Below are 13275 nucleotides of genomic sequence, written 5' to 3'. Positions count from 1 at the left end.
TCTCCATGAACTTATCTAGTTCTTTTTTGATTCCTGTTATAGTCTTGGCCTTCACAACATCCTCTGGCAAGGAGTTCCACAGGTTGACTGTGTGTGAAAAAATACTTCCTTTTGTTTTAAACCTGCCTCCTATTAATTTCATTTGGTGACCCCTAGTTCTCGTGTTGTTTACTTTCTCCACACCAGCCATGATTTTATAGACCTCTATCATATTCCCCCTTAGTTGGCTCCTTTCCAAGGTGAAAAGTCCCAGTCTTATTAATTGCTCCTCATACAGAAGCTGTTCTGTGCCCCTAATAATTTTTGTTGCCATTTTCTGAACCTTTTCCAATTCCAATATATCCTTTTTGAGATGGGGTGACCAGATATGCACACAGTATTCAAGATGTGGGCGTACCATGGATTTATATAGGGGCAATATGATATTTTCGGTCTTATTATCTATCCCTTTCTTAATGATTCCCAACATTCTGTTCGCTTTTTTGACAGCTGCTGCACATTGAGTGGGTTTTCAGAGAACTAGCCACAACGATTCCAAGATCTCTTTCTGCCATATTGAATCATCAGACCCATGGTCCACCTAGCCTAGTACCTTGTCTCTGGCAGCAGCTAGTACCAGCTGTTTCAGTGCCAGAGGAAGGTGAAAGAAACCCTGCAGCAGGCACTAATGGAATAACCTGACATAAGGAGAAGTTTCTCCCTGCTAGTGAGATGTTGGCTTGATGGTTTGAAAACAGGATTTAAAACATACACATTTTTTTGTAGACCGTGAGCCAAAAAAATCATCATTTGGTGAAACTGAAATAAAATCATAAAAGTTCCTGAAGTGGGATCCCCAGATTTCTGGATTTCATGCACTCACTGTTACACTTGTGCTTTAGGTCTAGTTTCTAAATGGGAATCCCTTTTGAGGGTTCATCAGCACTGCTCATAGCTTGGCCAAATAAGTTATTGCAGAGCTACACTCAGCCTAACCTCCCAGATGCCAACAACGGTTAAAGTGAGGTTCTCTTAGGTCTCCCGGCCATTGCTGAGTTTGGGAGCAATCCGGCAGATCTGGACAAAATCAGTCTGTGTCTTTCATGTGGTAGCACAGACACACTAATCCCAGAGATGGCTGGCTCAGGGAATGAGCGACAGGATGCGAGAACCAAATATTGATTTTTTGATTAGTAGCACAAAAGACTAACTATGAGGCACAGTTTCATTTACATGACATTATGTTTATGATATGAACTGACAAACAACAACAAAAAAACAGAAAAAAAATCACAGCTACATCCAGTTTGTGGTCCTTAACTATTCATTTCCTGGCTGTACAGTTTAGCTTTAATGTTATTTAAATTAAATTGTGCATATCAAGTTTTCTATTTTTAGCAGGAATATATTTTAGTTTAATGATCTGGGTTCAATTATGAATAAATAATTGTTACATAGTTTTAATCAGGTACACTGTTCTTTAAGAGATGATCCAGGGTGTTGAGTAAATAAGTAATTCTAGGTATTTTTAAAAAGCATAATATTTATTATGTAGACCTAGGAGTCCTATGTAATGTTGCCCCCAAATGTTGTACTGTGATGCCGTGACCCAGCATTGCATTGATTTTTGTATCCCCAATATATTTCTTGACATCTAATGTGAGCTGTAGGTTTGTACTGATGTTGCCCATGCTGTTCCTGTTCTGCGAATAGAAAACTTCAAGCTGTTACTCTTGAACCTTTCACTATCAGTAAATTCACCTTAACAAACAAACAAACAAACTTACATGCCTAGCTTGGAAGTCATAGAACACCATGTCAAAAGTAAGACCAGCCCCACAGAAATCAAGATGAGTGGGGAGACCCACACCAGGAGGACAAAGGCACTGGTGCTAAGTGTTCAACTCCAGCAGGTTATGATTCTAATAGTGTTATCTAATCAACTTGTAAAAAACAGATCAATATGTGCTGCTATATAACCACTGTCACAGTGCATCAGTGCACCAAAACAAAGAAAGACACAAAGGCAGGAGAGAAATCCTGCTGTCAGGGTTCCCTCGCCACTCTGAACTCTAGGGTACAGATGTGGGGACCCACATGAAAGAACCCCTAAGCTTATTTTTACCAGCTTAGGTTAAAACTTCCCCAAGGCACAAATTCTTTGCCCTTGGACGGTACGCTGCCACCACCAAGTGATTTAACAAAGATTTAGGGAAAGGACCACTTGGAGTTCCTATTCCCCCAAGCCCTTACACCCCCTTTCCTGGGGAGGCTTGAGAATCATATCCTAACCAATTGGTTACAAAGTAATCGCAGACCCAAACCCCTGGGTCTTAGGACAATAGAGAAATCAGTCAGGTTTTTAAAAGAAGGATTTTATTTTAAAAAAAGGTAAAAATCACCTCTGTAAAATCAGGATGGAAAATAACTTTACAGGGTAACAAAAGATTCAAAAACACAGCAGAATTTCCTCTAGGCTTAGTTTTAAAGTTACAAAAACCAGGAGTAAACCTCCCTCCAGCAAAGGAAAAATTTACAAGCAGAACAAAAGATAATGTAACACGCCTTGCCGGGCTTTTACTTACAATTTGTAATCTAAGAGACTTTTAGGATGGTTTATAGGAGAAGGAGTTTTCTGACCTGATGCTTCTCTGCTTCCCAAGAGAACACACCGAAACAAAACCCCGCCCCCCCTCAGATTTGAAAGTATCTTTTTTCCCCATTAGTCCTTTTGGTCAGGTGCTAACCAGGTTATCTGAGCTTCTTAACCCCTTACAGGTAAGGAGGAATTCTAGGCTACCCTTAGCTGTATGGTTATGACACGCCCCACAAATCACAGACAGTGCTGTACAGCCTGTACCACACTGGCTGTGATTTCTTTCTGGAGCTTTAGGAGAAAACAGTTAATAAGACACATGCACCTCTAGATATACTACTGATTACATAAAAACTATCAATATTTTCCACATTTTAAGGACGATTTTAACCAGTTGATTTGGGGAAACTTTTACTGGAGAGTGCATTAGCCACTTTGTTAGAAGCTCCTGAAATGTGTTGTATCTTAAAATTAAAATCTTGGCGAGCTAAACTCCACTGAAGAAGTTTTTTGTTATTGTCCTTGACGGTATGAAGCCACTTCAGTGTGGCATGGTCTGTTTGCAGGTGGAAACGCTGTCCCCAAACATATGGGCGTAGCTTTTTCAGAGCGTACACAATGGCGTAACATTTCTTTTTGCTGGTTGACCAGTGACATTCCCTCTCAGACAGTTTGTTGCTGAAAAACACGACAGGATGGAATTTTTGATCTGATTCTTCCTGCATTAAAACTGCTTTCACTCCATGCTTGTACGCATTTGTGGTTACTAGGAAAGTTTGTTAAAGTTTGGGGCCCTTAGCACAGGGTTAGACATGAGTGTTGCTTTAAGCTGGTTAAAGGCCTTCAGACACTTTTTAGTTCACTGAACTGCATTTGGCTGTTTCTTTTTGGTTAGGTTTGTCAGTGGGGCAACGATTTGGCTGTAGTGCGGTACAAATTGCCTGTAATATCCAGCCAAGTCTAAGAAGGATTGGACCTGTTTCTTTGACTTTGGGACAGCCCATTTTTGGATAGCATCCACTTTGGCCTGTAGGGGATTGACAGTTCCTTGACCCACTTGGTGTCCAAGGTAAGTCATTCTGTTTAGGCCTATTTGACACTTTTTAGGCTTAACAGTTAGCCCTGCCTCCCTTATGCGCTCATTTTTGCAGATGCTCCAGGTGTTCTGCCCATGAATCAGAAAAGATGGCCACATCATCAAGGTAGGTGACTGCAGATTTTTCCAATCCTGCTAGGAGACTATCTACAAGTTTTTGGAAAGCGGCGGGTGCATTTTGCAGCTCGAAAGGGAGCACATTAAATTTATACAGCTCTACATGCGTGATGAAAGAGAAGAAGGAGGATCCTGGGAACTACAGGCCAGTCAGCCTCACCTCAGTCCCTGGAAAAATCATGGAGCAGGTCCTCAAAGAATCAATCCTGAAGCACTTGCATGAGAGGAAAGTGATCAGGAACAGCCAGCATGGATTCACCAAGGGAAGGTCATGCCTGACTAATCTAATCGCCTTTTATGATGAGATGACTGGTTCTGTGGATGAAGGGAAAGCAGTGGATGTATTGTTTCTTGACTTTAGCAAAGCTTTTGACACGGTCTCCCACAAAAAGAAAAGGAGTACTTGTGGCACCTTAGAGACTAACCAATTTATTTGAGCATGAGCTTTCGTGAGCTACAGCTCACTTCATCAGATGTTTACCGTGGAAACTGCAGCAGACTTTATATACACACAGAGAATATGAAACAATACCTCCTCCCACCCCACTCTCCTGCTGGTAATAGCTTATCTAAAGTGATCAACAGGTGGGCCATTTCCAGCACAAATCCAGGTTTTCTCACCCTCCACCCCCCCACACAAATTCACTCTCCTGCTGGTGCTAGCCCATCCAAAGTGACAACTCTTTACATAATCAAGTCGGGCTATTTCCTGCATAGATCCAGGTTTTCTCACATCCCCCCCACCCCCATACACACACAAACTCACTCTCCTGCTGGTAATAGCTCATCTAAACTGACCACTCTCCAAGTTTAAATCCAAGTTAAACCAGAACATCGGGGGGGGGGGGTAGGAAAAAACAAGAGGAAACAGGCTACCTTGCATAATGACTTAGCCACTCCCAGTCTCTATTTAAGCCTAAATTAATAGTATCCAATTTGCAAATGAATTCCAATTCAGCAGTTTCTCGCTGGAGTCTGGATTTGAAGTTTTTTTGTTTTAAGATAGCGACCTTCATGTCTGTGATTGCGTGACCAGAGAGATTGAAGTGTTCTCCGACTGGTTTATGAATGTGATAATTCTTGACATCTGATTTGTGTCCATTTATTCTTTTACGTAGAGACTGTCCAGTTTGACCAATGTACATGGCAGAGGGGCATTGCTGGCACATGATGGCATATATCACATTGGTGGATGTGCAGGTGAACGAGCCTCTGATAGTGTGGCTGATGTTATTAGGCCCTGTGATGGTGTCCCCTGAATAGATATGTGGGCACAATTGGCAACGGGCTTTGTTGCAAGGATAAGTTCCTGGGTTAGTGGTTCTGTTGTGTGGTATGTGGTTGTTGGTGAGTATTTGCTTCAGGTTGCGGGGCTGTCTGTAGGCAAGGACTGGCCTGTCTCCCACAGTATTCTTGTCAGCAAGTTAAGGAAGTATGGGCTGGATGAATGCACTACAAGGTGGGTAGAAAGCTGGCTAGATTGTCGGGCTCAACGGGTAGTGATCAATGGCTCCATATCTAGTTGGCAGCCTGTCATAAATATAAAGGGAAGGGTAAACCCCTTTGAAATCCCTCCTGGCCAGGGGAAAGCTCCTCTCACCTGTAAAGGGTTAAGAAGCTAAAGGTAACCTCGCTGGCACCTGACCAAAATGACCAATGAGGAGACAAGATACTTTCAAAAGCTGGGAGCAGGGAGAGGAACAAAGGGTCTGTGTCTGTCTGTATGCTGCTCTTGCCAGAGACAGAACAGGAATGGAGTCTTAGAACTTTTAGTAAGTAATCTAGCTAGGTATGTGTTAGATTATGATTCCTTTAAATGGCTGAGAAAAGCATTGTGCTGAATAGAATAACTATTTCTGTCTGTGCATCTTTTTTGTAACTTAAGGTTTTGCCTAGAGGGGTTCTCTATGTTTTTGAATCTAATTACCCTGTAAGATATCTACCATCCTGATTTTATAGGGGGGATTTCTTTATTTCTATTTACTTCTATTTTTTATTAAAAGTCTTCTTGTAAAAACTGAATGCTTTTTCATTGTTCTCAGATCCAAGGGTTTGGGTCTGTGGTCACCTATGCAAATTGGTGAGGCTTTTTATCCAACATTTCCCAGGAAAGGGGGGGTGCAAGTGTTGGGAGGATTGTTCATTGTTCTTAAGATCCAAGGGTCTGGGTCTGTAGTCACCTAGGCAAATTGGTGAGGCTTTTTACCAAACCTTGTCCAGGAAGTGGGGTGCAAGGTTTTGGGAAGTATTTTGGGGGGAAGGACGCGTCCAAACAGCTCTTCCCCAGTAACCAGTATTAGTTTGATGGTGGTAGCGGCCAGTCCAAGGACAACGGGTGGAATATTTTGTACCTTGGGGAAGTTTTGACCTAAGCTGGTAAAGATAAGCTTAGGAGGTTTTTCATGCAGGTCCCCACATCTGTACCCTAGAGTTCAGAGTGGGGGAGGAACCTAGACATGGTGGCATAGTGGTGGGATTAACCTGAAATCATTTTGAGATCCAGTTGAGATTTTTTGAACTAGAAATACAGATTTTAAAAAGGAAATTTTTTTTTTCTTTGGAAAGAAAGTCCAGAAAGCAGCTTTGAAACTGAAAGCAGCTTGGTTTCTCTCTGCTTTGTGGCCAAGCAGAGACAAAAGGGGATTATCTTGTGAATTGCAGGTTTTCTTTGCCTGGAGGCAGGGTACTTAACTCCTGCAGGGAAATCTTCCAACCCAGAGGTTTTTTTTTCTTTTCTTCCTAAAAGTAAATAGGGTGTGTGTGTTCTACCCATTTGCTTTTTCTTTGGGCTGGGTAAGCAGGTTTCCAAGTAGTTGGAGGTTTTTTGCTTTAATTTGGGCCCAGAGCAGAGACAAGGGAATTGTCTTTTTCTGTAGGCTGACAATAACTATCAGAGAATAGGTATTCTATTCCAGCACAGCAAAATTTTACAGCCAAGTTTTGTTTGTTTATTTCTAAACCTCGGGTGTAAAGTTAGTAAAAACAGAGAGGTTAGAATGGCCAAATCCGCGGCTTGACTACAGCTCGAATTAGCCAAATTTCAGGCTGAGGAAAGACAAAGGGAACATGAAAGACAGATAGAACTCATGCAGCTGAAGAAGGAACAAGAAAGGGAGGCAGAACAACACCAAGAGGCTGCCCACAAGAGGGAAATGGAAGCAAGGGACAAAGAAATGGAAGCAAGGGCCAAAGAACTGGAGGAGAAGGAAAAAAAGAGGAAGCATGTGGAGGAGGTGGAGAAGATAAAGGCCCAGCAGAATATACCAACAAACCCTAGCAATCCTTCTCCAGGTACCACTTTCCATCCCAGAAAGTTCCCCACCTACAAGGCAGGTGATGATACTGAGGCCTTCTTAGAGAACTTCGAAAGGGCCTGCCTTGGGTACAACATCTCTACTGACCAATACATGGTAGAGCTGAGGCCGCAGCTCAGTGGACCCTTAGCTGAGGTGGCAGCTGAAATGCCTAAAGAACACATGAACAAGTATGAACTGTTTAAATCCAAGGCGAGAGTCAGAATGGGGATAACACCCGAGCAGTCTCGTCGGAGGTTCAGAGCCCTAAGGGGGAAACCAGACATGTCATTTACCCGACATGCCTACCACATTGTGAAACATTGGGATGCCTGGATATCAGGAGCAAGTGTTGAATCTCCAGTAAATTTGCCCTTCCTAATGCAAATGGAACAATTCTTAGAGGGTGTTCCTGAGGAAATAGAAAGATACATCCTAGATGGGAAACCCAAAACTGTAATCGAGGCAGGAGAGATTGGAGCCAGATGGGTGGAGGTGGCAGAGAAGAAGAAAACTGGTCGCAGTTGGAGCGGAGACCAGAAGGGACCACCCCAGACCACACCCTATTACCGGGGGCCGCCCAAAGCCCCACCTACCTCCCAAAGAACCCTCCAGACCCCTTATCGTCCCACCACCCCGTTCTCCAGCAACCCTCCTCGCCCCAGTGACCCGTCAGCTGGACGATGTTTTAAGTGTAACGAGCTGGGGCATGTAAAGGCCAACTGCCCCAAGAACCCCAACAGATTACAGTTCATTGCACCGGAATCACACCAGAGGTCCACAGGCCCAGATACCTCCCAGATACCCTTGGAGCGGAGGGAAACTGTGAGTGTGGGCGGGAAGAAGGTCACCGCGTGGAGGGACACCGGAGCACAAGTGTCAGCTATCCATGCTTCCTTAGTGGACCCCAATTTAATCAACCCAGAGATCCAAGTGACGATTCAACCCTTCAAGTCCAACTCTTTCAATTTGCCTACAGCCAAGTTGCCTGTCCAGTACAAGGGCTGGTCAGGAATGTGGACTTTTTCAGTCTATGATGATTATCCCATCCCCATGCTGTTGGGGGAAGACTTGGCCAATCATGTGAAACAGGCCAAGAGGGTGGGAACGGTCACCCGCAGCCAGGCTAAACAAGCCGTGAGGCCTAGCTCTGTTCCGGAAACTTCTATCAGGACCCGGTCAGAGGTGATGGACCTGGACCCCAGGCCAATGTCTGCAACAGCAGTAGTGGATCCAGTCCCAGAGACCCAGACGGAACCAGTCCTAAAACCGGAACCAGCCGAACAACCAACACCAGACCCCGTGTCAGCACTGAATCCAGTACTTGCAACCTCAACACCAGAGGGCCCCACCGAACCTGAACTGGCAGCAGCCGATAACCCTACACAAGAGGCTCAGCCGGAGCCTGAATCCCAACATAGTGCACCAGCGGAGAGCGGTTCACAGTCAACAGAAACAGCTCCATCCCCTATATCGCTTCCAGAGGGACCAAGCCTAGGTCCACAATCCCGTGAGGAACTGATGTCTCCAGCATCAAGGGAACAGTTCCAGACCGAACAGGAAGCAGATGAAAGCCTCCAGAGAGCTTGGACGGCGGCACGGAGCAACCCACCGCCTCTCAGCTCTTCTAATCGATCCAGGTTTGTTATAGAAAGAGGACTTTTATACAAGGAAACTCTTTCTGGTGGACACCAGGAAGACTGGCATCCTCAGAGACAGTTGGTAGTTCCAACTAAATACCGGGCCAAGCTCTTGAGCTTAGCCCATGATCACCCTAGTGGCCATGCTGGGGTGAACAGGACCAAAGACCGTTTGGGGGGGTCATTCCACTGGGAGGGAATGGGCAAGGATGTTTCTACCTATGTCCAGTCTTGTGAGGTGTGCCAAAGAGTGGGAAAACCCCAAGACCAGGTCAAAGCCCCTCTACAACCACTCCCCATCATTGAAGTTCCATTTCAGCGAGTAGCTGTGGATATTCTGGGTCCTTTTCCGAAAAAGACACCCAGAGGAAAGCAGTACATACTGACTTTCATGGATTTTGCCACCCGATGGCCGGAAGCAGTAGCTCTAAGCAACACCAGGGCTAAAAGTGTGTGTCAGGCACTAGCAGACATTTTTGCCAGGGTAGGTTGGCCCTCCGACATCCTCACAGATGCAGGGACTAATTTCCTGGCAGGAACTATGAAAAACCTTTGGGAAGCTCATGGGGTAAATCATTTGGTTGCCACTCCTTACCACCATCAAACAAATGGCATGGTGGAGAAGTTTAATGGAACTTTGGGGGCCATGATACGTAAATTCGTAAATGAGCACTCCAATGATTGGGACCTAGTGTTGCAGCAGTTGCTCTTTGCCTACAGAGCTGTACCACATCCCAGTTTAGGGTTTTCCCCATTTGAACTTGTATATGGCCGTGAGGTTAAGGGGCCATTGCAGTTGGTGAAGCAGCAATGGGAGGGATTTACACCGTCTCCAGGAACTAACATTCTGGACTTTGTAACCAACCTACAGAACACCCTCCGAACCTCTTTAGCCCTTGCTAGAGAAAACTTACAGGATGCTCAAAAAGAGCAAAAAGCCTGGTATGATAAACATGCCAGAGAGCGTTCCTTCAAAGTAGGAGACCAGGTCATGGTCTTAAAGGCGCTCCAGGCCCATAAAATGGAAGCATCGTGGGAAGGGCCATTCACGGTCCAGGAGCGCCTGGGAGCTGTTAATTATCTCATAGCATTCCCCACCTCCAACCGAAAGCCTAAGGTGTACCATATTAATTCTCTAAAGCCCTTTTATTCCAGAGAATTAAAGGTTTGTCAGTTTACAGCCCAGGGAGGAGACGACGCTGAATGGCCTGAAGGTGTTTACTACGAAGGGAAATGTGCTGGTGGTGTGGAAGAGGTGAACCTCTCCATGACCCTTGGGCGTATGCAGCGACAGCAGATCCAGGAGCTGTGCACTAGCTACGCGCCAACGTTCTCAGCCACCCCAGGACTGACTGAACGGGCATACCACTCCATTGACACAGGTAATGCTCACCCAATTAGGGTCCAACCTTACTGGGTGTCTCCTCAAGCTAAAACTGCTATAGAACGGGAGATCCAGGATATGTTACAGATGGGGGTAATCCGCCCCTCTGAAAGTGCATGGGCATCTCCAGTGGTTCTAGTTCCCAAACCAGATGGGGAAATACGTTTTTGCGTGGACTACCGTAAGCTAAATGCTGTAACTCGCCCAGACAACTATCCAATGCCACGCACAGATGAACTATTAGAGAAACTGGGACGGGCCCAGTTCATCTCTACCTTGGACTTAACCAAGGGGTACTGGCAGGTACCGCTAGATGAATCTGCCAAGGAAAGGTCAGCCTTCATCACACATCTCGGGCTGTATGAATTTAATGTACTCCCTTTCGGGCTGCGAAATGCACCCGCCACTTTCCAAAGACTTGTAGATGGTCTCCTAGCGGGATTAGGAGAATATGCAGTCGCCTACCTTGACGACGTGGCCATATTTTCGGATTCCTGGGCAGACCACCTGGAACATCTACAAAAAGTCCTTGAGCGCATAAGGGAGGCAGGACTAACTGTTAAGGCTAAGAAGTGTCAAATAGGCCTAAACAGAGTGACTTACCTTGGACACCAGGTGGGTCAAGGAACTATCAGCCCCCTACAGGCCAAAGTGGATGCTATCCAAAAGTGGCCTGTCCCAAAGTCAAAGAAACAGGTTCAATCCTTCTTAGGCTTGGCCGGTTATTACAGACGATTTGTACCGCACTACAGCCAAATCGCTGCCCCACTGACAGACCTAACCAAAAAGAAACAGCCAAATGCTGTTCAGTGGACCGGAAAGTGTCAGAAGGCCTTTAACAAGCTTAAAGCGACACTCATGTCTGACCCTGTACTAAGGGCCCCAGACTTTGACAAACCGTTCCTAGTAACCACAGATGCATCCGAGCGTGGTGTGGGAGCAGTTTTAATGCAGAAAGGACCTGATCAAGAATTCCACCCTGTAGTGTTTCTCAGCAAAAAACTGTCTGAGAGGGAAAGCAACTGGTCAGTCACTGAAAAAGAATGTTATGCCATTGTCTACGCTCTGGAAAAGCTACGCCCATATGTTTGGGGATGGCGTTTCCACCTGCAAACCGACCATGCTGCACTAAAGTGGCTTCACACCGTCAAAGAAACTAACAAAAAACTTCTTCGGTGGAGTTTAGCTCTCCAAGATTTTGATTTCGACATCCAACACATCTCAGGAGCTTCTAACAAAGTGGCTGATGCACTCTCCCGTGAAAGTTTCCCAGAATCAACTGGTTAAAATCGTCCTTGAGATGTGGAAAATATTGTTAGTCTTTATGTACTTGGTAGTATATTTAGAGATGCATGTGTCTTATTAACTCTGTTTTCCTAGAGCTCCAGGAAGAAATCCCAGCCAGTGTTTCACCCTAGCTGAGATTTGGGGGGCGTGTCATAAATATAAAGGGAAGGGTAAACCCCTTTGAAATCCCTCCTGGCCAGGGGAAAGCTCCTCTCACCTGTAAAGGGTTAAGAAGCTAAAGGTAACCTCGCTGGCACCTGACCAAAATGACCAATGAGGAGACAAGATACTTTCAAAAGCTGGGAGCAGGGAGAGGAACAAAGGGTCTGTGTCTGTCTGTATGCTGCTCTTGCCAGAGACAGAACAGGAATGGAGTCTTAGAACTTTTAGTAAGTAATCTAGCTAGGTATGTGTTAGATTATGATTCCTTTAAATGGCTGAGAAAAGCATTGTGCTGAATAGAATAACTATTTCTGTCTGTGCATCTTTTTTGTAACTTAAGGTTTTGCCTAGAGGGGTTCTCTATGTTTTTGAATCTAATTACCCTGTAAGATATCTACCATCCTGATTTTATAGGGGGGATTTCTTTATTTCTATTTACTTCTATTTTTTATTAAAAGTCTTCTTGTAAAAACTGAATGCTTTTTCATTGTTCTCAGATCCAAGGGTTTGGGTCTGTGGTCACCTATGCAAATTGGTGAGGCTTTTTATCCAACATTTCCCAGGAAAGGGGGGGTGCAAGTGTTGGGAGGATTGTTCATTGTTCTTAAGATCCAAGGGTCTGGGTCTGTAGTCACCTAGGCAAATTGGTGAGGCTTTTTACCAAACCTTGTCCAGGAAGTGGGGTGCAAGGTTTTGGGAAGTATTTTGGGGGGAAAGATGCGTCCAAACAGCTCTTCCCCAGTAACCAGTATTAGTTTGGTGGTGGTAGCGGCCATTCCAAGGATAACGGGTGTAATATTTTGTACCTTGGGGAAGTTTTGACCTAAGCTGGTAAAGATAAGCTTAGGGGGTTTTTTCATGCAGGTCCCCACATCTGTACCCTAGAGTTCAGAGTGGGGGAGGAACCTTGACACAGCCGGTATCAAGTGGAGTACCCCAAGGGTCGGTCCTGGGGCCGGTTTTGTTCAATATCTTCATAAATGATCTGGAGGATGGTGTGGATTGCACTCTCAGCAAATTTGCGGATGATACTAAACTGGGAGGAGTGGTAGATACGCTGGAGGGGAGGGATAGGATACAGAAAGACCTAGACAAATTGGAGGATTGGGCCAAAAGAAATCTGATGAGGTTCAATAAGGATAAGTGCAGGGTCCTGCACTTAGGACGGAAGAACCCAATGCACAGCTACAGACTAGGGACCGAATGGCTAGGCAGCAGTTCTGCGGAAAAGGACCTAGGGGTGAGAGTGGACGAGAAGCTGGATATGAGTCAGCAGTGTGCCCTTGTTGCCAAGAAGGCCAATGGCATTTTGGGATGTATAAGTAGGGATATAGCGAGCAGATCGAGGGACGTGATCGTTCCCCTCTATTCGACATTGGTGAGGCCTCATCTGGAGTACTGTGTCCAGTTTTGGGCCCCACACTTCAAGAAGGATGTGGATAAATTGGAGAGAGTCCAGCGAAGGGCAACAAAAATGATTAGGCGACTGGAACACATGAGTTATGAGGAGAGGCTGAGGGAGCTGGGATTGTTTAGCCTGCAGAAGAGAAGAATGAGGGGGGATTTGATAGCTGCTTTCAACTACCTGAAAGGGGGTTCCAAAGAGGATGGCTCTAGACTGTTCTCAATGGTAGCAGATGACAGAACGAGGAGTAATGGTCTCAAGTTGCAGTGGGGGAGGTTTAGATTGGATATTAGGAAAAACTTTTTCACTAAGAGGG

At 45.3% G+C, this 13275-nt stretch overlaps 2 protein-coding genes across 4 annotated transcripts in view; one reads left to right on the top strand and one right to left on the bottom strand.

Moving 5' to 3' along the window:
• The window catches only part of ENTHD1 (ENTH domain containing 1), a 99510-nt gene that overhangs the window by 12705 nt on the left and 73530 nt on the right, over positions 1-13275 (top strand). The window lies entirely within an intron of this gene.
• The window catches only part of GRAP2 (GRB2 related adaptor protein 2), a 63370-nt gene that overhangs the window by 45014 nt on the left and 5081 nt on the right, over positions 1-13275 (bottom strand). The window contains exon 1 of one of the 2 annotated variants that reach the window (XM_075124190.1): positions 2565-2583. The exons of the other annotated variant lie outside the window; for it this stretch is intronic. The gene's annotated coding sequence lies outside the window, so the exon portion shown is untranslated. Of the gene's footprint in view, positions 1-2564; positions 2584-13275 lie in introns of those variants that run through there. 2 annotated transcript variants of the gene reach the window in all.

This window comes from Caretta caretta, chromosome 1, assembly GCF_965140235.1.
Source record: "Caretta caretta isolate rCarCar2 chromosome 1, rCarCar1.hap1, whole genome shotgun sequence".
Taxonomy (NCBI): Eukaryota; Metazoa; Chordata; order Testudines; family Cheloniidae; genus Caretta; species Caretta caretta.
This window is presented reverse-complemented; position numbering and strand designations above follow the sequence as displayed.